Source organism: Ursus americanus, chromosome 12 (genome assembly GCF_024610735.1).
Source record: "Ursus americanus isolate L20-20 chromosome 12, mUrsAme1.1.p, whole genome shotgun sequence".
Lineage (NCBI taxonomy): Eukaryota > Metazoa > Chordata > Mammalia > Carnivora > Ursidae > Ursus > Ursus americanus.
Window position 1 is genome coordinate 35,340,465 of NC_142138.1, and position 26,395 is coordinate 35,366,859.

The window sequence follows — 26,395 nt, forward strand, 5'->3', positions numbered from 1 at the left end:
TCGAAAGAGAAACAGGAACCGATAGGACATGTATAAGTAGAGATTTATTTTAAGGAATTGACGCATGTGATTATGGAAACTGGAAAGTCCAAAATCTGCAGAATAAGCCAGCAGACTGGAGACCCAGGCAAGAGCCAATATTTCAGTTTAAGCCTAAAGAGCAGTCTGCTGGCAGAATTCCTTCTTGCTTAGAGGAGGTCAGTCCTTGTTGTATTAAGGCCTTCCACTGACTGGATGGGGACCACCTGCATTATGGAGAGCAATCTGCTTTACTTAAAGTCCACTGATTTAAATGTCAGTCTCAACCAAAAACAGTCTCACAGAAACATCAAGAATAACATTTGATTAAATATCTAGGCTCTGTGGCTCAGCCAAGTTGACATATAAAATTAAACATCACTTAAGATAAGCATAAATCATCTTATTTCTTTCTTTGTGATCCTTATTTATTTATTTATTTATTTATTTGGGTTTTTTGTGCTTTTTAAAAAAGATTTATTTATTTAATTGAGAGAGAGAGAGAGTGGAGAAAGAGCCAGGGGGAGAGAATCTTTCAAGCAGACCTCCCACTGAGCATGGATCCCAACGCTGCAATTGACCTCACAGTCCATGAGATCATGACCTGAGCTGAAGCCAAGAGTCAGAGACTCAACCAACTGAGCCACCCAGGCACCCTGATCCTTTTTATTAACAAGAAAAGGGCTGTGTCAATTATTGGAAAATTGATATGCTATCAAATATCCTAGCCTATGACTCCAAAACCGGTGATCTGACATTAATAGTCAAACTATGATTTGGGGATTTCATCCTACAAATTGGGGAAATCCAAGTCCCTCTTCCCTCTTCTTGGATCACTTAGAAATGCTTACATGTTCTACACATCTGTCTTGGGGTCTCTTGTCATCTCTATCAGCCATTATTTTTCTGAAATTTACATATTTCAGGGCACTTCAGATTATCATTATTTTGTTATTGTCTTTTCCCAGTTCTTCAGACTTTATAAAAATTTACTCTAAGTGTGAGGTTAGATTCTACCTTTACGTTCCTAAAATCTGAAGCTTAGTTCCAGCCAGTATGCTGTTTAACAAAAATGCTTAGAGTCAACAGAAGTACAGTGAAGACAGGAATTAGACTCCTACTAGAAGTAGTTATTCTTAGGTTCAGTGGCCCCAAACCAACCTCTGGGTATGGGCCTAACAGTTTTTCAGAAGCAGCAGCCCAACCTAACTCTCATTGATTAGAATGTTCGAATATCTCCATGATTCTGAGTTCAAGCTCCAAACTAACTATTCCAGCCCCAAATGAAGTCTGTCCCCCCACTAACCCATTTATCTGTGACCTAGATAAAAGACCCAGTGTCTTTGTGAAACTGAAGCATAGGTTCTGGCTAGACAGAGATGTTTATCTTTCCTCCAAGTATTTCTTCATGAAATTTCAGAATGGGAACAAGAGATACTTGTGGGGCAGTCCTCCCTAAAGGAGAGAACTTGGAAATATCTAGATGTGTCACACCCCCTGATTTGACTGGGTAATTGGTTATATCCTCTGAATGGAATGTGTATTCCTTCTCTTAATAATAGTACAGATCTGGCCAAGCATTTTTAATAAACAGAATAGTTAATACTTAAATCTACAGTATCTGTGTTCTGATTGTAGTGCCACCACACTTTTCTCCAAGAACCATGGGTGAATATTTGCCTTACATTTGTGAGACTTAAAAGGCCACTTACTGATTTCTCGAAAAAGATTTTTTTTTTTGCTCTAAAGTTAAATTGATGTCTTCACCATCTGAAACCAAATACTGCTAGCAAATTTTAAATGGCCAGTCTCCACAAAAACAAAAATCAAACCAAATAAACAAGCAAGCATAAGTATGAAATCAATGAATCAATATAATTCTTCTCTTTTCCCCATTGTGCTTGTTAACGTTGGGATAAAACAGCTTTCCTTCTCTCTGATCTGAAGCTTGGTGGCTGCCTTTGCTCTGTAGCAGTCTTCTGTCAATAAGCCACTTCTTTCCTTCCTTCAGGGTCAGGGCCCTCTGCTCCTTGGAGTAGGGAAGAGAGATATTTCTTGATCATTTCACAAGAGGAATTCCTCTAGGTTGGGGTTCAAAATGAAAACAAAACAAAACCAAAAATTGTGGAAAACATGGACAACATGATACTTCCTGTGTAATCACATTATATGGCTCCCTTCTATCCCTGTATAACGGGGAGATGAAGTCCAGTGCTCTTTCAATAAAGGTGTGATTCCCCCGTGATAGCACTTAATACACACATTTGTGTCTGGTCATTATTTGTAGTCATTACTGAACCATACCTAGTATAGTACCTACCACATACTTGGTACATACTAAATATTTTGTGAATAAATGAATGTTCATTGCATATCAAATATCATGTGGATTATATAGCACTAGTTTGAGAATTTTTATCCACTACCTGGGCTAGAATAAAATATCTCTATATATTGTCTAGAGAACAAAAAAGGCAATATAGTGCAAAATAACCAAGTACATAGCAAAATTCCTACTTGGAGTTGTAAAGCCTATTAATCTATGTGTGTAGATATGTATATACATATACTATCCATGTTCCAGATGTATTTCAGATGGCTTACAAGAGCACACAAAAAACAAGATGATAGCACATTATTTTAAAATGCGAGAAAAAAGGAGAAATATAAATGAATAGTGCCAGAAGGTTCTAGTAGCTGTGAGATGTTTCATGGAGGAAACAAGAATTGATTTGAGCCTTGAAGAAGAGATTCAAATGTTTAGAGTGAAAGGCAGAAGGAAAAGGAAGGCAAGAGAATCTGGGGGTGCTCTGTTCAAATAAGACAATGGAATTAATGTATTTAACATATGGTCAGGAGAAGTTCAAGTTCTTTGTGAAGGTTTCTTTAAGGAACAAATAAATAAAATTATGAAAACAAAGTTAGGTCAGGTCCCTTCAGGGGTCTGCACGAGCAAAAAGCCCTGAAGTTTAAAGTTCATCAGTTTCTAGGTATATCGGTCTATGTGTGTAGTAAAGTATACTGTCCAAGTGAGAATTAGGACATTTTGGTAGGAATAAGGAGAAGTGGGACTAGAGAGAAGAGGTGAGATGAAAAGTACTAAGATCCCCAAATGTTAAATTTAGCTTGATTCTATAAGCAATAACAAGCTATTGGATGTTTTCCTGCAATGTCATAAAATGTGGAAACCGGTGTCTTTAAAAGATTTATTACAGGGAGAGTAGGTTTATAAAAGAATGGAGGCAAGGAGACCCACTGCAAGAATATATGTGTAATTTATGAGGTGATAAACATTTTCACAGACTTCGTGCACTATGCCATATTAGGAATTATGTTCTATGTGAAAATTATACTTTTTAACCAGTGTTAAAAATGACAAAACAGAGTATTGTGTCTGAAGAAAGAAGTTACATGCAGGGAAGATATGATTCCTATTAAAATAGTTTTATTTGATGAGAGTTTGAAAGTAATAATGAATTGAAATGTTTATAGTTCAGTCTAATCATTATTAGATAAGTTAAGCATAGCATTTTCCATTTGAGATTTTTTTATACCAAATGTTAAAATTACTAAGAATTTTTCTTTTGTTTTGATTTTGATTGACACACAGGTGCTTCGGAAAGATGAGGACCCAAGTCTCTTTTTGCACTCCCCTCTGTGCTCAGAACTGCTATATATTTCACTGAGAGCTTCATGCAGTTAGAGCCCTCAAGTCTTAGGGATCTGTGAAAAGAAACTTAGGCATGCTATCCTGGTTCTTCAATTGGCAAATTCAATTTTTTGGTATCCCAGGACAACAGTATGTTTTCTAACAAAGTGTCAAGATATTTTCTTGAATTAGACAAGGTTGAAATTAAAAATATAAATGCTCAGGGAGAAAGAGCTTTCTGATGACTCATAGAAAGTCTTTAGAGCTGTTTTTCCAAAGAAAAATCAGCATACTCTATTAGACATGCTCTATTATGTCCAGACTTTTGGACAGAACATGGAAAAAGGTAAATGTTAAATGAACAAAAAAACTGGAGAGACGTCTTTTAAAGTGTACATACCGAGGACCATCAATAAGTGATAAAATGCTTGGAGAAGAATGTTGGGGGGAATAGAGTATTCATTGACGAAAATATGTCACCCTTCAGATTACTTCCTAGTTGCAGTAGGACAGTAAGATATGTTGTGCAACTTAGATTGGAATCTTGTTTAAAAAAAAAAAAAAAAACCATGCAGCCATTAAAAAAATTGGGGGGGGGGTGGGTATGGGGAGGCACCTGGAGACATCTGAGTATGAAGTAGTTACCAGGAATTAAGTGTAGTGATGTTTATATATCAAATTTCAGTTTGGGCCACTAACTTGCCATTATGGTTTGTGTTGATGTGGTGTGTGTGTCTGTGTGTGTAGAAGTAGTAATAGTAGTAGCAGCTGTAGCAGTGGCAGGGAGGGGTGGAGAGAATGAAAGAATCTTTCTAAGGGACAACATTAGGATCATGTGCCACGTAGGAGATGATAAGGGATAAAAGAGAGACAGGATGTTGAGCATGCAAAACAAGTGTTCACTACACCATCCCCCCACTTTACAGCCTCCATTTTCTGGACCTTGTTCTTCCCCGTTTTAAGATACCATTTCTCCTACCACTCTGTTTCTCTGGGGTTCCTTCAATTTCTTCATGGAGCTGCCAGAAGAAAGCTCAAAAGCTTACGTTCCTCTTTTATACAGAAAAAAATAATAAGCCTTCCAACCATGGCAACTTTGTCTTTCGCAACCAAAAAGGATTGTCAAAGTATTTCCTAAGAAATTAAAGAAATAAAAACAGAATTTAAAACAGTTTCTATCTTGAGTCTCCACCTTTAGCAGCATAAAGAAGCAAGCAGAAAGCTTTGAAATTTGAGCCTTTCTTTAAAAAGATTTCCTTTACCACATGTTGTCTTGGTGTTGGGGGGAGCATAAAATCTTTTCTTTCTATGTCTAATAAAGATCCTAGGTCTTGAGGCTTCTCCCCTCTCTCCCCGTATCTGTAGTATCACTATACTGCTTATGACCTGTGATTGATAAATACTACATGCATTTCCAGTTTCTGGACTCCACTTGCCCACTACCATCTCTGGTGAATAGATTTCCTTTTTCATTCCCCTCTTGTATTAACCCCCCATTCTTCTGTTTATTGGTATTTCTCTTGTCAAGGCCTACAAGTTCTTTTTCAATAAATACTGAGACCATAAAGGCTTGCACCATGGCAAAGCCATGGGGGTTGTTGTTGGGTGGCAAAGATAAAGGTAATGAAGATCTAGGCTGGTTCTGGGTCCCTGGGACACAGAACTATTATTCCTACTGTCCAAGCCTCTGCTGAGTGGAAGTTCTGGATGACACCTGATGGTTTGGTCATGGCATACCTGGGAATATCCTTTTTTCTACATTTTTGAGCATACAATTTCTTTAAGGTATCTAGAGCAGGCTGTTTCGCTGTGTATGAGAAAATAATCGGTCCATTTGTCCATCTGTCAATAAAGAGTTTATTACACCATGAAAATCTGTGTTTCATTCTACTTCACAACATTGCTCTCAGGCAAGTATCACTACCATTATCTATTGAGTGGGTGAGGAAGCTAAAGATCAGAGAGGTGAGAAGACACAGGCTCACAAATCACACTGGTAAGAGAGCTAGGCACAATGTCTGGGTTTCCTGCCTCTGGATTTTGTTACTGTATGACTTTAAATTTTATTTGAAATGCTATCTTTATGCTTGCACACGTCTCCTTCGATTATCTTCTTCAGCCCCGATCTCAAGTGGGTCACTTGACCCCATTTACTGCACTGGGCAGAAGCACGGGAGCAAGACCTTCTTTTCTGTTTTCTGACCACCCTGACCACCGTAAAACTGTCCTGCTCCTGAGAGCTCCTGAGAGTTTATGAGAAGCTGTCCCCAAGCCCCTCGGGAAAATAACCAGGGTCAAAATTTTAACTAAAATTTCTTGTCACTCTTCTTTAACATAATTTTTTTTTTCTAATGAAATGTGGATATAGGTTAAGTTTTCAAGGTGTTGTAAATCGCTTACTCTTCTGTTACCTTAACCTGTATTAACCCATCAAAGGGCCCTAATATCCATATTCTTGCACCATTTTTGTCCATCTTATTCTAGAGTTCAGTATAACTGAAGCTGTCTCAGAAGGGGAAATATGGAATTTCTGTAATTGGATTCAAAGGTTAAGGATATCTCCTCTTAGTTTATCATTTGAACTTCCCATTATCTCTGTCCTTTAGTGAATCAAAACCAGTGTATGTTTTTGAGTTCCAGTGAAGTTCTCTGTGCTTTGACTGGATCTACAAAAGAAGCACAAGACTGTAATTGCCCTTAAGAAATTTATGACCTGGGTTGGAAGACGAAATTAGCTTAACTTAAAAAAAAAAAAAAAATCAGGGAATAACAATAACCCCATTGTAAGATGGTAAATTATGAAAGTGCCTAGAAATAGAGAGAATTATGGCAGTAATCAGAGTTTGGGGACTGATGGTGATGAGCAAAAAGGAAGAAAAATTTATTTATAAAGCTCCTTACGTGGGGGGTTGGAATTTAGTGGTACCTGGGAAAGGATTGTGAATACAAAGGAGTGAAGTCAAATTCTATGTGTGAGAGTCTGTAGATTGAGAAAGTGATTACTGCATGTTCTCTGTGATCCCAGTGGTTGGATTTTCTTTGGAGTTGTATGGCCTTCATAGACAGACACTCCAGATAATTTTCATCAATTGAAATATGCTAACTAGTCTTGAAAATGTGTATTCATTTGAGAAGGAGTAAAGTAAGCAAATACTTTCAGATCTTTCTCTCCAACTCACTTAATGACCATCAATTTGATGGCAGCACTGACCGAAATTGTCAATATCTGTGAAACAAGCAACTTTTACCATTTGTCAGACTCTTGTTAGAAAGAAGACTGATGGACGTAATCATTCCTCTTCATCACAAGAAGAAAAGGAGGGAAAGTTATATTCAAAGTGTCTTTAGAGAAACTAAACATATAATCCTAGAAACTGGCATTTGAGCATTCAAAAGACAGAATATACTTCTATATATGTCCTTCAAAATTTTTATAAGTCTTCAGAAATATGTTGGTAGAATACTTCAAAAAATGTAGACCATTTTAGTCAATGGACCAAACCTTCACTGATGAACTGAAGAGGTTTTATGCTTGTAGTAATAATACAACACTTTGTACTTCTGATAATCTTTTTATCTGAGGAGCTCAAGGCACATTAAAGGTAAAATAGAAATAGGGGGAATGGAAGTAATAATAGCACAGTTAAAGCAAGTATAGATATAGTCTGTGTAGATCAAGGTCAAGAATTTCCCAAGTGGTTAGAGTAATGTAACTGCATAGTTCCTGATCTCATATACAAATGTAGCGCCCCCTGCAGACTGCAACAGAAAACCCATTTTAGAAATTGAAACTACAAAAATATTCTTCCAAAAACCTTCTGTCTTGCTACAGCTCTTTAGGGCAGAGTGTTCTGTCTTTGAACTCTAGTACAATATCTTGTTTATTCACTAGTGAAGTTTTGAATATTACTGTTCAAACAGCAACAAGAAAAAATCTGCACTAAGTTAACAAGATTTAGTACCATAGCCTCCATGAGGACAATTACACAGAGATGCTGACAGAATTCAGCCACAAAGAAGAAACATGATTTCCCAAAATGTTCTGTGAACCCCTGTGAAATGTTAGTAGTCATTATGGCTAGAAGTGTATGTGGTGAAACACTTAGGAAAGCCTGTCCACAGTTACTCCTTGTGGAAATTCAAAAGATATTTACTCAAACTTATATACACTCTTTTCCCCCACCAAAGACTTAGTAACATCTTTTGGGACACCTGTGTTTTTTTAAGAACACGGTTTAAGGAAAGTGGTGTGGTGGACATAAAACTCCTGTAGTCATTAGAAGATCAGGTTCTGGTGTCAACCGCTAGATGTATGACTATAGATAAAACATTTAGGTTTTCTAAGTCTCAGTTTATTTGCCAATAAAGTGAGAGTTTCGTAGCAGATAGCATAATCTTTCATTCTTTTTGGCAATAAAATTCTGTGATTCCATTTGAAGCATTCATTTAGAGCTTAACATCTATAAATACACCATATGGACTTTATGCTAAATTCACAAGACTTTATAAGAAAGTTGCATTAATAAGGAAAAAAAAAAACCACTAGGATAATGAGTCATCCATACCTACACTTTCTTGTTCAGGTGAAATTCCTTATTTTTATAGAGAAAGTGTTAATTGATTTGCTTCCTCATGAACACCTTATTAAATGTAATTTCTACAACAATAAAATTTACAAAAGTTTAGTGAAATGCAATCTCTAGTTGATGGTACTTTTCATGAAAGACTAACATGTTCTGTCCAAGGAGCATCTCCAGCAGCTAGCAGCACCCTTTCTAGGTGTAATTTCTAGGTGTCAGCAGCAAAGGCTGTTAGGTAATTTATCAGCGCATTGAGAGCACACAATGTTTGTCTTTGCCAGAAAAGCTGCTATAGAATATGGTAATGCTGAAAGGGCCTGAGTGCCTTCTTTACTGCTTCAGCTCCTGCTTCTGCTCAGTCATCCAGGGTTAGAGAATGTGTTCAGAGTTTCAAGATCAAGAAAAAAATTCATTCAAACAATCTTTTGGGGCCATCTAAACAGAAGGCTATAATAGAAACTTTCAAAATCTCTTCTTAGGACATTTCATTGATCCTTTAAGAAAATAACCCTGTATTTCTGCTCTATGTAGATAATATGTACTCTACTAGAGTGGTTTCTAAACATAGGTGCACCTCAAATCAACTGGAAATATTTAAAATAAAAATTTAGGTTTCAGAAGGAACCAGAATTGGTTTCTCTGAAGATGAGACCTGAGAATCTATTTTGTGAAGTTCTTCAAATAGACTTACCCAGTCTATCTGGCACCAGTATGCAAACTGATGATATGGGAGCAAGAATGGAACACGTTGTGTTGTAGGATATGATCTTAGATATAGTTATATTCCTACATGATTTGTGGGAAAGTGTGTAAATTCTGACAGTTGTTTAGGGTAACTGTTGATAATCTAGGGCCAGCTATGACATAGCTAGTTGTTGCCATGGCTGACCAATTATAGTTCCTTTTCAATGGAACTTAAAAATGGCACTTTGGACCATTTGTATAATCGTATTTTGTGGCTATAGTTTATTTACCTATTAGAGCAAATGATAAGCCCAGTTTTATAAAAGGAATACTAACATCCTTACATATGAGGATTCCGACTGAAAAAGAACGCTATGTGTGTATAAAAAAGTGAGGAAGTAAAATATTTAAATCTCTATGACAGTAATGGTTTGCATGTCTTTGGGTAACTCATATGAATCCCTCTGACTTTCAGTATCTATCAGCAGAATGAGAATGGATGGGGACAGCCAAAAGGAGAGAATAAGATGGGAGAGATGGTTGTGGTTACTGCTTCAAAAGGAAGGGATAAGAAATATTTGAGTGCCTATTATAACATGCCAGACCCATTTCTTGGTACTTCTACACATACCGTCTCATACAATCCTCACAAGAGCTCTGAATAATGTACATTAAGACTCTCCTTAATACAGATGAGTAGCTAGCTAATCAAGAGTCCCAGAGATGGCAGACTGAACACACATATTTATATCTACTCCCCTGAAACCCTACTAATATGGTGGTAAGGGAGTTCTTAAAAAGACACATACTCACAAAAGTAAAAATAAAGAAATAGACTACCCTTATGTTTAGAAGCTAGCAAGCAAATGGATGAGTGATAAATGATCTAGATGCCAGAAAGTTATATCACAAATCAGCAGTAACAAACTCTAACAAACAAAACTATCTATACCAAAGAGCCTATGAAAGCCACAAAAATTGGCTATGATAGTCCCTTCCAGAAGAGTGTATGAAGCTGGTGCTAAAAAAGAGATTGGTCGAAAGCTCATATATACATTATTTAGTCTCCTTTATCCATTCTGCCACTCTATGTAGCTAGGCAATTGTTGCTCTTCACCCTGACAAAAGACTGAAAATTTACTCTCTGGAAAATGTTTAATGGGGAGATTGTGGCAAATAAATATGGTTGAGAGTAATCATATTGTATTGATAGTCCAGATAGAAATGAAAGATTACATATGGAAAGTTGAAGTCCTCTCAGATTTTTATGCTGCTTCTCTCCCAGAATACTGGCAGCTAGACTCCTACCCTCCAGATAGAAAATTGGAAGAAATTTCTCCATTAAATTTAATTAGCCTAAGAGAAAAAGACCTAAAGATAATCACATTTGGATCCTCTATCCTAATTGCCCAGCCAGACCACCTTATAATGAACCCAACAGTGAAGAAGCCCTACCATGGGCAGAGAGCTTCCAATTGCTGGAAAGTGCTTACTTTTCATTACGTGCAGACACCCAGGAGTCACCAGGCAACGAAGGAAATCTACTATTAGAGTCTAAGACAAAATCATTTAAAGAGGAGAAAAAGCCTTTGGAGGAAACTGAGACTTTGCAAGAAAAGGAAGATTAAAACAGCAACAACAACAACAAATAGAGAGATGGGAGAAGATATTGCTTTTATGAAATAAGGACACAGCACTGCTAAAGTTTAATATTTAGAGAATAAAAAGTACTACTTGGAAACTTAAAATGTGATAGTGGAAATTTTAAAAAGTGGTTTGGAAGACAAAGCTGAGGACATCTCTCTCACAAAAAAAGAAAAAAGAAAATGAGATGAATATAAGAAAAAAATAGATAAGAAAATTAAAGGGCCAGTTTAGAAAGAGAAGTAAATTGTTGGGAGATAATCATCAGAGAACTAGTTAAAAAAATATTTTCCAGAACTGAAAGACATATACCCAGGTTGAGACCCTCTGCTGAGTACCAAGAACAATGAAGAAAATGAGATCTGCACTATGACAGTTGTCATGAGATCTTAGAACACTGGGGAAAAAAAGAATATTCAAAGTTTTCAAGAAACAAGATCTCATGATAATGATGAAAAAATGAAAATGAATTAGACTTCTCAGCAACATCAGTGAAATCTTAAAGATAGTGGATAAATGGTTCAAAAATGTTTAGTGAAAATAAGTTCCATAGAAGGATTCTATACCAAATAATGTGAAGAAAATAAACTATGTTGAAGCACGAAATGAATAAATAATATTTACATCTCAAGCATACTTTCTTAGAAAGTTACCAAAGTATATATTTCAAGAAAGTGAGTTAAATGAAGAAGAGAGAGGGAGACAAGGAAGGGGTCCAGAGAACACTGGATTCAATTGAAGAGCCAAGTAAGGAGAATCCCACAAGAAGAGAGATTCTACAATGACAGCTATTCTCTACATTTAGACTAGAGTAAATCAGAAGACTGTATGAGTGATTATTGCAAAAACTGAAATAGATAGAACACCGCATGTGTTTTATTTCATAGAAAGGGATTAAATGATTGACAGAGTTTGTATTTAAACTAGTGATAATTTAATAAAAAAAATTAAGCACGCTATAAACAAGACTATTATTAACTCCAGGAAAAACATTAGGTTTTGCAGGAAAGAAAATGACACTATCTATCATATGACTCAGGGTTGATTTGCTTTGCATAGCTGAAATAAACATTGAATCTAGACAAATTATGATATGTCTACATTAAGAGGATGGAGGGTGGAAACTGCTAAAATGGTGGGATCCACGTGGAAGGAGGAGATTGAAAGAGTGAGATTATCATCTTCCATAGCTGGAAGTCAATAGCTAATGCCTAAATCTGAAATTAAGCAATTAAATGGATGTCTCTGGTAGCAGGAAACAAGCATGGTAGTGGGGGCGGCAGGGAAATTGATATTTTTCAAAACAAGCCTTGTGGAAACATTTGACTGTTAAAACTATGTGATGTGTTAATTTGATAAGAGAACATATTAAACAAAAGTCTGTTTTTGAATGTTGAATCATTTTCAATCTAGATGATACTGTGATTTGGAGATCTCGTAACACAGCTTGATATTGTTATTGGTATACATCCACGGAAATGCTATAAATCAATTTACATTAGCATTTCAAATGTAGGAAGTTCTGTAAAAGAGATTGTGAATTTCTTAATTCTTCTCTTGCAAAATGATGATTTCACAAATAAAGTAATATGTTTGTGTTTGGTATTGCCAAATATGCAACTTTGTTCTTTTAGGGGTGATATTTCAGGAAAAACAGCTTTCAAAATGAGGCATCGATTTCTAAGGATTGTTGGCAAACCATCTTTAGGTCAGTTTTCTTTAAAAGAAGATTCTGTGGGTGCATCTAAGCATGAAAAGTAGGATGTTGACGGCATAAAATAACTCTTATTAATAAACACACATCCTGTCTTATGTGCTGATGTTTCTAAAGACCTCATTAAAATTCGGGAAACTAATAAGATTACAACTTTGCAACTTGCTCAAAATTTGTTTTTAAAACCAGCCCACTGGATTTTCATACCTTTCTTCCCACATTCCAGTTATGCAGCAAGGATGCTTCTAGTGCCTTACAGAAATATAATACTAAAGCTTTGTTTCAGGATTTCCAGTCACTAAAATTCTTATCCTACCACAATCTGGCTTTTACCACATTCCGGACTATAGTCTTTCTTCATTTCCACAGAATGTTCGATCCCTAAAGGGGCTAATGGAAGGGCATCACCACTGATCCTTATCCCCGAGGCTAGCCTGCCTCTGGAGTAGTGTTCTTTCCATTCTTCTCTGTAGAAACTTCCACCTTTTCCATTTTGGCTTTTTAACTCTTTCTATCTTTCAATGTCAAGCTCGAGACTCTTTTCATCCATAACTTATCACTTATCATTCTACCTGTATATATCTTACTTCTTATATTGCTTTGTAAATTATTTTAAAATTGTGTTGTGACTTCTCATGTTATAACATTAGATGTGAATCACTTTGTGTAGTATTTACTTTTCATTCCTATTTATGTTTATTTCCTAAACCAAAAAGCAAATTCTTTGAGGGTAAGGGCCTTATCCAACATATTTTTATATGACCCCTGTGGTGTCTACACACAAGCAACACTCAATAAGTTATTGTTCACATAGCTTCGTCAGTTATTAATCGATGTGCCAGGAAGGATCTGGGGACTTAGCTGTGAATAAAGAAGACATCATAGTTAACTCGAATAGAATTGCAATCTATTAGAGAAAATCGACATGGATAAAATTATGAAACAAACGCAATTACAAGTAACCCCAGTGAGAGTATATGTTGCTTTAAGAGCATCTAGTGTCAAGGAATTAGTGAAAGCTTTCCTGAGGCTTGTGCCAATCTGTTAACTGGGGCAGATTATGTTAGGATGTATGAGAGTGGGGATTTTTCACAAGGTCATGTCATTTGAAAAACTATGGAGCATTCAAGCAAATGAGACAAGCTCGGTGTGTCTCGAGTGCAGTGGAGTGGAAGGTGAGAGAAAAGGGTAGAGGGAAATAAGTTAAAGATGTATCCTCAAAGATAGGGAAAGGTATGACTATGCAGTGTCATATAGGTATGTTAAAATTTTTACTTTTCAAGCTAAATACAAAGAAAACATATTGAAGCATTTTGAATATTGGGAATATATGATTAGTCTTCATTTTGAAAAGGTCACTTTAGTTGCAGTGTGAATAATAGATTGGAGTGTCTAGAAATAAACTCGAGGGAAGAAAACGTTAATAGATTATTGCAGTCATGCACTTGGACCTGGGGGTGTGGGAAGAGAGAGGAGTGGAAGAGGAAGAAATGGAAGAAATCAAGAAATACATATGAAAAAGAATTATCAGGGTGATTGTAGATATAAAGATGTGATGGGGTGGAAAATGTCAACAAAGAGTCTTAGAATTCTCATTTATACAATTGAAAATAAACTCAACATTCATTGAGATTGGGAACACTGGATAAGGGCCAAGACTTAGAAGAGGCAGAGTGTGAGATGGACTTTGAGACATATAAATGGAATATGATAGTCAGGTTAATGGTATGGAGCATTTGGGTAGAAACACAAATCTGTGAGTCATCTGCATATTGGAGGTAGTGGAAGCTAGACATGGAAATGCAGTTTAGAAGAGGACCTACCAAAAGCTGAGAGAACCTCCAACAGTTGAGAGTCAGGAGAAGAAGGAGTCGGGGGAGGAGAATTATGCTATACAAGACATAGAAAGGGGAGAGTAGAGAGATAGGAAGAAACTATGGTGTCACAGAAGTTGAGGGAGAAAAATATTTTTGAAAGAATTGAGGGGTTTATAGTATTACTGCTGTGGAGAGATCAAGTCTGATGAAGATTTAAAATTAATAATTGCCTTTAGTGGCTGGGAGAGCCATTGTTAACTTAAAAAGTGGTAAACTGACATCTAAAACAAAAAGAGGGAGTAAAAGCTTAAGAGTTTTTGTACCCAGTTAAAATGAAGCTGCTGTCAGCATAAAACAGATTGCTATATCCATAAGATATTTTATGTGAGCCTCATGGTAACCATAAAGCAAAAACCTACAGTAGATTCACAGAACATAAAGACAAGGAAATCAAAACATAGAGAAGGCAGCAAGTAAAGAAAGGCACAAAGAAACTACAAAATATCCAGAAAACCACAAGGTGGCATTAGGAAGTCTTTATAATTTTTGTAATTACTTTATAATTACTATAGATGTGAATGGATTAAATTTCCCAGTCAAAAGACATAAGTGATTCAATGAAAAAAAAAAAAACAAGACTGAACTACGTGCTGCCAACAAGAAACTCACTTCAGCTTTAAGGACACACAAAGGCACAAGGTGAAGGGATGGAAAAAGATATTCTATGCAAGTGGAAACTGAAAGACAACAGGGAGAGTTATAGCAGACAAAAGAAACTTTAAACCAAAATGATAGCCAAAACAAAGGGGGTCATTATACAATATTGAAGGGGGGGTCAATTCATCAAGAAGATGTAACAATTAAAAATATAATACAAGTGGCTGGTGGAGAGTGTGGGTGGCTTAGTGGTAGGCTCTGAGGAGGCCGGAGCAGGGTACATGCAGGTCCCAGAGGAGGGCACACGCTGCAAGGTGGGCAGCATGGAAGGCCAGGACTGCCAGCCTAGCCTCTGAGCTCCTGGTTGCTGGGGGAGCTCAGATAGCCATGAAGGCAAGGGTGGTGCTGGCATTGAGGGAACAGTGGGTGCACTCCCCAGGCAGTGTCCCTCCCCAGTGGGCAGTGCAAGCCGCAGCACCTGGTGGAAATGCAGCACCTGTGGCTGTGGCATCTGCAGGCCAGCTGTGAGAGTTCATACTCATTGTGCTTTTCTGGTCACCCATGGAGGCAGAGATGGTGCCCAGGTCCCTGACCCCACATACCCACCACCACCAAGGGATAGTGCAGAAGGAGCTTACAGTGAATGGCTGCACCTTGGCTGTTAGGTGGACTGCTGAAGACCCTATTTTCTTCCAAATTTCCATCTACTCTGTCTTCCATTAGCTTCCCCTGGTGATATGAAACATTTGAAGCTTTGGGTCTCTGCCTCCACAAAGGCCCATGAAAGGGGGCTGAGGCCTAACTTCGTGCCCTCTACTAGGTAAGGCATGGGGAGTTGATATTTGGAGTAATTGCCACTTTGTTGTCAGGGTCTAATTTTTTTTTCTTGTACTACTAAGGGGAAAATGGACTGCTACTCCCCAGTGGGGGAAAGGAAGACTGTGTCTGGATCAGTGAAAGATCATAATAACCTAATCTAGGCAGAACTGTTAATAGCCCAGATCACTTAGAAATGAAATTTGCATTACCATGCCAGGTAAAGAAATCACAACGAGCTGAGGTTCTGGCTGAAGGCAAACAGAATATAGAATGGACAGTGGAAGAAGGTACTTATAAAAAAAAATAGCTATGCAACCAGGAATAGAAATGAGTGTAACTGTCATGAGTATTTCTTGTTTATTCTGTCATAAATATGTTTGTGTGCATATAGCAAATATTTTTGTTTTCTTCCCTTTTTTATTCTCATATTATGTAATATAAGATGGTGACTTTATATCATAGTATTTAAGTACTATTTGCTTTACATAATAGTACTTAAATTATGGTATATCAAGAAGAATAAACATCACTTAAGGACTTTACCTCCTCTTCTGGGGAAGGTATAAGTACATTTTTGGTTATACACAGGACAGTTGTATCATGCTAGGTGAAATTATGATTTTGTTATTGGCTTTATTTGGAGATTAAGTATGATTTAAGGAGATGGTACCAAGTTGACAAGAGGTGGACTTAATGACGGTTAATTTTAGGTATCCACTTGACAGCCATGGGGTGCCCAGATATTTGCTTAAATATTATTCTGGGTGTGTCTGTGAGGGTGTTTTTGGATAAGTTAACGTTTGAATCAGTAGACTGAGTAAAGCAGTTTGGTCTCCTTAATTTGGGTGGGCCTAATCCAATCAGTTGAAGGTCTAAATAGAACAAAAAGACTCATATTCCCATGAGTAAGAGGGAATTCCTCTTGCCTGACTGCCTTGAACTGGGACATCAGTCTTTTCTGCTTTTAGACTCAAACTGAAACATGGGCCATTTTGGGTCTCAAGTCTGCCGACTTTCAGACTGGAAGTTACACCATAGGCTCTTCTGCTTCTCAGGACTGGACTCAAAGTAGAACAAGACTTCTGGCTCTTCTGGGTCTTTAGGATGCCAACTGCAGATCTGGGGACTTCTGTGCCCCCATAATATTATAAGCCAATTGCTTATAACACATCTCTTTATACACACACACACACACCCACACATACCCATTGGTTCTGTATTCTAGAGAATCCTGACTAATACACATAGTTATCAAATGAGAGGTATCATTTCTTATTAAGGCTGAGAAGCTACTGGTCTGTTAATTAAAATTGTGGTCATCTATCACAGTATGGTTTTTAAAATAGAAATAAAATACAATTACTGAGAAAACAAGATTATTTATATGATTTTTTTTCAAATTGTCCTACCAAATCACTGCATTCTTAGTCATCCTCTTGTGCTTAATTAGAATTTAAGTTCTCTGAGAGCAAGAGTTATGATGCATAGATCTCAGCAGGTAGTAAATCACTACCTTTGGACTAATTACTTAATTGTGCCATTGTGGAGTTTATATCCAGAGAAAAATCTGTCTCAGGAAACAAGGAAATGAAGACTATTCCTCAAGCTGAATTTAAGGAGTATTGATATAGGTAACTATACTTGGTGGTACAGAAATGCCTCATTGGTATTATACAACTTAGTTTACAATGCATCAAGAATTCTTCCTCTAAAGAAAAATTAAGTTTCTTCAGATTCATTTAAGAAGTAAAAATCCAATTTTAAAAATACCAAACAGTAATGGTTCAGTAGCTGTTTTGGTTTTCCTACGGATGGTGTAGGAAGATGTGGTCATACTATGAAACCTGACTTCCTTCCACTAGGCAGCTTTCTCTGCACTGCCTAGGCTGAAACTCAAACACCTGCAGAGACAAACTGGCAGAACTAAATAATGCACCAGGATGTCTGTGGGGAGCCACACACCCTATGAAGGCCAAGAGAGTACTCATTTCACAGAAACTAGTTTCTCCCAGTCACTCACACATCAACTTCTGTAATCAAAGGTGAATGCTTAAAGATTTACACAGCAGTAGAATGCAATGCAGCATCTTCCTTTTGATGTCTCTAGTCTGAAAAAAAAAAAAGTTCCAAGATCAGGAATCTCAAGTCCTTATCTGCAGCATTTGGGACTAGTGAATCTATGTCATAAAGTATGTCTCAATTTGTGTTCGTATTGTCTCTCTCTAGGGAAGTGTGTACAACAATTTTCCTTTTTTTTAAAGGGTGAGTTCAGAATCTGGGGAATGCAGAATCTGGTGATCGTGTGCCTTTTGTGTCTATGATGATGCTATCCAAGAAAAAGAAAGTAGTGTTAAGATTGTGCATGACTAGCTCTGTGGCCAGCAAATAGTTACACGTAAGTCCTCACAGAGGTCCTTGATGCTTTTTACATAATTGAGAAAGAGGCTCCTTTGAAAGACAGGCATGGGGTGGATTGGTGGGGCATGTGAGTGTGATGCTTTTCCTACAAGGAAATTGCAAGTAGCCCTCTCCATGTGGCATTGACATATACCACTGTTTTATGTTTATTGAGAATTTTTTAAAAAGAATATATGTATGAGAGACTCTTGACGCTGGGAAACAAACTGAGGGTTCTGGAAGGGGAGGTGGGTGGGAGGATGGGGCAAGTGGGTGATGGGCATTAAGGAGGGCATGTGATGTGATGAGCACTGGGTGTTATAGCAACTGATGAATCTTTGAACACTACATCTGAAACTAATGATGTACTATATGTTGGCTAATTGAATTTAAATTTTAAAAAAAGGAAAAAAAAGAATGTAGGTCAGTAAACATATACTTCTAAGACTTGACAGTAGGGAATTTAAATATTTTAATCACTGTAGAATACTTCTAGTGAGCAAACAATACCGTTTCAACCTTAACAACTATAAACAGCTTTTCCCTTTTATTTAGTCCTCAGTAGGTCTTTGAATTGATATTGATGAATCAACATCCCTGTTGTATGTTTGTAGTCTTTGCTTATGAGATTTCAGGATGCCGTTGGAAGTGGTTTGTTGATAGAAGTCAATAAAAAAATTATTACGAATTAGCACTTAAGTGAAGCAATTATCAATAAAATAGCTAATTTGCTTAAAGATCGTTTTTTTTAACTTTGTATTTACTTACTTCATCAGCCTTAATTTATCTGTTCCCATGTCCTAAATAGAACCCAACTGGGCCTTCACTCAGGGCCAACTTTGCATGCCTGTGTTGGTCTCTTACACCCCAAGTGCCTTTGGGGGTACCGGATAAGTAATCATTTTCAGAGAAGATCAATCTGTAGCACTTTATGGAAAATATAAAATCTTGGAAGCAGCCATCATTGATGTGTGCTGCAACTGCTGGAAACAAAGAGTGATCCATAGAATGTTGCACTTTAACGTGATGAACTTTGAGCCTTTCATTTCATTTGTTTCCCTGGATCTAGCACACTGTGCTTGGTGTAAAGTAAATGCTTAATACATGTCCCATAGACTCTGTTAAATCTGCATTAAAGCTTTAGTAAATGGTTGTTGTAGGAAACATAGTACAGAGGTCAGAGGCTATACATCACAAGAGAGGAAATTCATATGTAAAATTTTCTAGTGTATTCAGAAACTTGTGAAGTAAACCTCACCAGGGAAATTTCTCAGTGCAAGGAATAATTAAAACAAATGAGGAATTCCTAAGTAAATAAAGTAATTAAAGGGATATTTATGATTTTGTTTTAAGTTTTTACAACCAGTTTTATTTTATTGTTTTATTTACTCTTAATTCCTAGAACAATATTATTTTACCTTTGTTTTCAGCATCCATTACATTACACTAAGTTTAATCATGGCATCTGTGATGTAGTCATTGTACATTTGTAGGAGTCATGAAGCCAATCACAGGCAGTCTTGACTAAGTGGCATGCACAGCACCTGTCTCTCTCTCTCTGGTTATTTGGAAGATGACAAGAGTGAATCGGTAATGACCTAATGATGGGATAATTTCATGTGATGGGTTTTATAATGTTAATAATAAATTGAAGGTTTGGCCCATTTAGTCTGAAGTAAAAAACTTAATAGGAATGTTAAGAATTTTCAAATAAAACAGTAAGTTGGTTCATGCATTAGATTCAATGAACTTCTTAAGATAAATGAAAAGAATGGACTTTTATATACCTGGATCATAAAAAGCTGAACAATACCATAATTTCTTTAAAGTCTAGGAAAATATCACAGGGAGATCGATGATAAGCTTGTAGGTACCTCAGCAGACCAGAAAAGTGGTTTAAATAAATAGTAAAATAGACTGTTCTATGAAATAGGAAAAACAAACATCCCTCAACACCCACCAAAACTGGCCAATGAGTTAATTATGTATGTTTTTAAAACTAAACATCAAATAATCTTTTTGACTAAACATGAAGATTTATTTAATACTTTATTATACCTTGAATTGATTGCTTAGCTAAATTAACAAAATAAAACTATTATTCTTTGGATCTTCCAATTAATCCAAGAATTACTAAATTCTTAATCAAATTTCCCTTAGAGACTATTAATCTTAACTATTGGTATGATGTTTGGGAAAAATAATTAAGGCAATCGATAGGAAGTGCTTTATTTTCAAAAAGATAAATTGATGACTATATATCCAAAATGGTTTAAAAATCATTCCAGTAGGCAGAGAAAAGAATTTATAGAGTTTTCTACAACTACCTAATTTTTTCAGTCTGAATGTTCTAGATCTTTTTTCTCAAAATATACTATTGCTCCTCAAATATCTGCTAACCTCTCTGTCAGTTATCTTCTTATGAGGTAGGCCACTATAATTTTCTATGCAGCTTTTGCAATTCCTCGTCAAAACTCATATTTTGAATGGTCTTAGCAATGAAATTTAATAATTAACTAAGGCACTTAGAATCAAAGCTAGAACCCAGGCACCAGCTGGAATAGTCCAGAATACTTTCCATTTGAGGGCCCATTTACTGTCCTTGATTAATGGAAATAATTTGCTTCAGTTAAAATTGGCATTGAAGGTCATTTTACTTTAATAAAGATAGATGGTATGAATAAATATTTGTAAAATAAGATATTTAAGTATCTTAATGGGGATTAAAGTATCCAGTGAGAATTAAAGGCAATAATACCAAGAAATTGTCACTACTGAGTGCTTACTATGTGATTCTGGGCATTATATGTAGGGGATGGATTGTTTTCTCTTCTCCCATCCACTGCATTTCCCAGTATCCCTCCCAGCCTCTCCCCTACCTCACCTCACCCCGCCCCCCTATACCATCCTGGCTCCAAACAATCTGAAACCAAGTGCACAGAGTAGAGGCATAACCTAAGGCTAGAAAAAGACAAGCCTTATTTTATCTTGGTAAATTTTTTTTTTTTTGCATTTACCCAATGTTTCTTACTTGTCAGGCTTTGTTTATTAATTATAAAATTGATAATAAATTATTACCATTTAACAGATGTAGAAAATAAGACTGTAAAAAGAAAACACTCAGATTTTTTCTCCTCCCATGTAGGAAAAAACCCAGTTCTTCCCTACTATGTTTCTTTCCTTTGAGTCTCCATCACTACTCACATAGAACACTACTGACATTTCTTGTCACCATACATGTAGAGGTTTTTCCCCACACCAACAAGTAATTCTCTGTGACATCAGGTGCATGTCCTATAATTTAAGTCAATTCTAACACCTGGACATAGTGTCATATCCCACAGGTTAAGGGCTCAGTCCCATAAAACTGCTCCCAATCCCACTTCAGATGCCAGTTCTAAACCCAGATTACCCACGCTTACATTCTATTTGGCTACAAATTGGAGGTTCTCACAATTCTCTCTTCAGGTTCAGTTAATTTACTAGAGTAGCTCACAGAACTTATGGAAACACTTAATGTTTACCAGTTTATTAAAGGATGTGACAAAGGACACAGAGGAACATCCAGGTGGAAGAGATGCATAGGGCCAGTATATGGGAAAGGGTGTGAGCTTCCATGCTGTCTCCAGGCGTGCCGCTCCCCTAGCACCTCCAAGAGTTTGCTAACTCAAAAGCTCTTCACATCCCCTACTTTTGAGATTTTATGGAGGCTTCCTCAAATAGGCATAATCAAACATTAGCTCCATTTCCAGCCTCTCTCCCCCCTCCCTGGAGGATTGGGGCAGGGGCGGATCTGAAAATTCCAAGCTTCTCATTATGGCGTGGTCTTTCTGGTGCCTAACTCTCATCCAGGAATCACCCATGAGCCCACCTAGAGTCACCTCATTAGAACAAAAGATGCCCCTGTTGCTCTTATCACTTAGGAGTTTACAAGAGTTCTAGGAACTCTACGCTAGGAACTGGGGGCAGAGACCAACATATATTTATGTTGTTATCTGAAAGATATATCTGAAAGATATATAAAGAGGTTAATAACTAGCCCAAATTTATAAAGCTTAGATTTACACATCCTTCTCTCACATGATGAGAGAAATAATGATGGAGATGGTCTAAAAGATTCCATTTTTTTGTCATAATACATATCTTTCTCAACCTGTGTTGGGGTTATGTCCCAATAAACTCATTGTAAGTTGAAATATCATAAGTCAAAAATGCATTTTTTAAAAGATTTTATTCATCCATTTATTTTAGAGTTGGAGGTGTGGAGGAGCAGAGGGAGAGGGACAAGTAGAGTCCACACCTAGTGCAACACGGGGCTCAATCCCAGGACCCTGAGATCATGACCTGAGCAGAAACGAGTTGGATGCTTAATCGATGGAACCACCTGGGTGCCCCCCCAAAATGCATTTAATTCATCTAACCTACTAAACATCATAGTTTAGCTTAGCCTACCTTAAACATGCTCAGAACACTTACGTTAGCTTACAGTTGGGCAATTCATCTCACACAAAGCCTATTATTATAATAAAGTATTAAATATCTCATATAATGTATTGAATACTCTACTGAAAGTAAAAAACAGAGTGGTTATGGGGATCTAGAATGGTTATAAGTTTATCAGTTGTTTACCCTCGTGATCATGTGACTGACTGGGACCTGGGGCTGCTGCCCCTGCCCAGCAACATGAGAGAGGATTGAACCACCTATTACTAACTCAAGAAAAGATCAAAATTCAAACTTTGAAGTATGGTTTCTAATGAATGCATAATGCTTTCATACCATCATAAAGTCAAAAAAACATTAAGTTCAAGCTCGTTAGGTTGGGGACCATTTGTACAAAATCCTTTCTATTGAGATGTTGACACTTCTGAAAGGAACCCTAAAGTTTGAGAACAGTAAGGAAGAAAAGAAAATTGAAAAGAAAAGAAAACTGTTTTATATAGTTATTACCTCATTTAACATTAAAATACCAATAAGGTGTTAGTAACATAATTTACAGGTAGATAAATATTCCAAGATTCATAGAAATTGATTTATTTCTTCAAAGTCAAATAACACTTAAATGGAATTGGATAGATTTGAACACTGGTTTTTGTAAATCTCGTACATTTACCTACTATCTAATAAAAGTGCTTTACAAAAATATAGTAAAAAAAACTTGGAAATGGGAGAAGTGATCCCAGGACATCACTTCAGTGGTGTACTGGGCATTGTCAAGCTGACTCTAGGATTTTTCTGGTTCTACAGGGGTGTGCACCATTGACTGTCTTTCTCTTGACTAGGCTATCTTATGCTCTCTAGGGGTAGATGTTAAATTATAGAAAAAGGACAGTAAAGCAAATGAGTCTTGTCCGTAACAATACAAATAAATATTGTGTGATATAGATAAATTGATTTCTGCCCTATGGAAAAGAGATGTTCAAGTATTACATTTTATTGCACTATGGTAGTGGTCGTCAAACTCTGACCGGCAGGCCAATTCCAGCCTGCAGCCTTTTTTTAAAATGGTCTGTGAGCTAAGAATGATTTTTAAATTCCTAATGACTTGCTAAATCCCTCACCCACATACACACACATTAAAGAAGAATAAGAGTATGTGATTAAGACATGTAACCTGCAAAGCCTAAAATATTTGCTATTTAGCCCTTTACAGAAGTTCACTGACCTCTACATTTCTTAACAACTCATTTCAGCATTTCTGCTTATATATTATATAAATACGGAATATATATACATATAATCCATGTATATATAATATATATGCATACCAACTTGTGTGTGCACGTGTCTTCAAATTCTCCTTTGAATCTGTTATAACATCCTTCTGGTTTCTTCATTAACTAATGTAATAAAATATTTGACATGTATTCATTTTATATTTTTATAAGTTATGATTTTCCTTTTATTAAAATTAAAATTTAGCAGCTCTATGCACTATTTTTAGTTTCTATAATTTATTCAAATCAGTAGAAATTGTATAGAAATTCTTACTCAAACTAGAAAGACTGCATTAATTAATATAATACAGAAAATCTAAGAAAAGTGATTTAATTTGCTTCTCAGCATTTTCATGATATGATTCTTTTTAATGAAGAATAATTATATTAAGCAATTCTCCTGTTAATGTACTTTCATTGATGAGCAACAAAATGTAATTTTAAAATCAATAATCTGGATTTTGGCAAGTTAGTGTTTATTAATTGAAAACCAAATATATAATTAATTTAATTTACAAATTAGGAATAAAAATGAATGTAGGAAATTATTAGTCTTAATTTTTAAAAATGTTTTCCCATGTAATACATTTATAAAAAAATATCCTATATGGGTAGATAGTAGTTGCATACTTTAGGCTGTTTATTATAACCTTTAATTGATTTGAAAGGGAGTGATTGCTGAATTTGTGTTTAATGTAGTTCTTCCTTGGTAATTCTTTTTGCAGAAAAGTGAAAGAACGAAAAGAAACCGTACATTAAATTCAGTTACTGTATGTAAGGTCGTGATTTACTGCTCATCCAAATAAAACCTGTGCCATCTATTGCCTAAGTCAACGCTGGCCATTTATATAATGGTGAACTCATCAATGATCATTTGGGCAGGAACCCAGGATTTTTGCATTATATTAACCTGATGGCCTTTGAGATTTGAAAAAGAAGTGAAATAGAGTATTAGATTTTCAGTTGCCTTTCATAATGCTTAGGACAAATTCACAAAACCTTGATAAATTATTACTAAAATGAATTAATTATAAACCTATAGTCTGAGTTTCCAAGTATTTTTTAATTCTACTGATGAAATTGGTATATTATAAAATATACAACATATCATCTCCAAAATTTAGTATCATATTCTAATATTATTCTCTGCTCTATAAATTGTCATCTCTCATGTAGCATGTTTGTTTTATAACCCAATTGTTTTCTGCAAGCAGAAATTTCTTTTTAGCTTGGATTATATTTTTAATACTATTTGTGTTGAAGTCAAAGGTAAAGTGAAATAGCTTTCCTGCGAAGTAACTAAAGACCTAAGATCATTGAAAACACAACAAATTAGAAAAGTTGTAAGAATTTGTTCAGCTTCTCAATGATGTATCCATAAGGGCCAAGTGAATTAATACTGATCTGGGAAAAAAATAAACACAAACTTAACATCAAAACACTCCTTAGGAGACAACTTAGCAAAATATCAATGTCATTTTTGCCCATGTTGTAGTGTACATTCTTGAAACACACAAAATCCTACTGTAGGGCACTCTTACGCATTTGTAATTTGGGACCTGAGTACTGACTAACAGTACTAAGAGGTTTCCTATTTTATGTAGAAAAATGTTTCTCATCCAAGGGACAAAAATCAAGGGAATTCTATATAAAATGTGAGGAGAAAATATCAGTGAGGGAGATTGAGTGGTTGAAGGGGACACAAACTTATAAGTATTCTATAAATTGTGGATCTCAAGTTGGACATTTCCTCCATTCAGAGTGTCTTTTAACTTATATGTTGAGAACAAATATTGTGACCAAAGAATTAAAATTGAAGAGCGGAGTTCAGAAATTGCCCTGATGGTGCTGCTTTGCCTCTGCATGTAAAATTAATAAGCTATATGAAAGTTGTTCCCTAAAACTATTTGAAATGTAGTATTTAATTATGGAATGTTCTTTGTTCCAGATGAATGACTAAAACTAAAATAGTGTAGGGCAGAGTAACAAAAACAATCAAGGAAAAGAAAGGATTAATATGGCACCCTAAATTAAAAATATATAACATATTAATTGAAATTACATTACAGCTATGATTCCTGTTTTAAAGGATTTCATCTCTTTACTAAATTGCTATTGCATAATGTATAATGAGAGAAAATATACTACAAAAAATTTTAAAATTATGAAGAAGTAAGTTTTGGTTCTAGGGCTGTGGATAGCGTTCATTTGAAATATTTAGAATGATTTACAACTGCTTAATTATTCTCTTAATATCCCGTGGAGTACTAGGATTGTAGGTTGAAACTGAGAAAGAGAAATTTAAGGCACTTCCTGACACAGGGAAATATTGGGTTACAAGAACAGTCTTGCAGGAAAAGTGAGTGATAGAAGCTTAATCACCGGGGACATACAAAAGTCAACAGTACTAAAATATTAGAAGGTTTATTTTAGGAAGCAATTTTCCCCTGCTGGTGTGTGTATGTGGACTGGATTGCTTACTTGATCTTTCCTCATCTCTACTGTCCATTTTCATGCCTAAATTTGAGTACATAAAGCAACATCCTTAACATTTGAGATTACATTATTGATCTGATGCTGCCGGACTCTGACATTTGCCCAACCAAGAAAAATATGAAAACAATTTTAATTGTTTCTCTTGATAGCTGCCCAGTTAAAATACATCATTTACCTGATGCTCACCACCCTTTCAAGTTAGA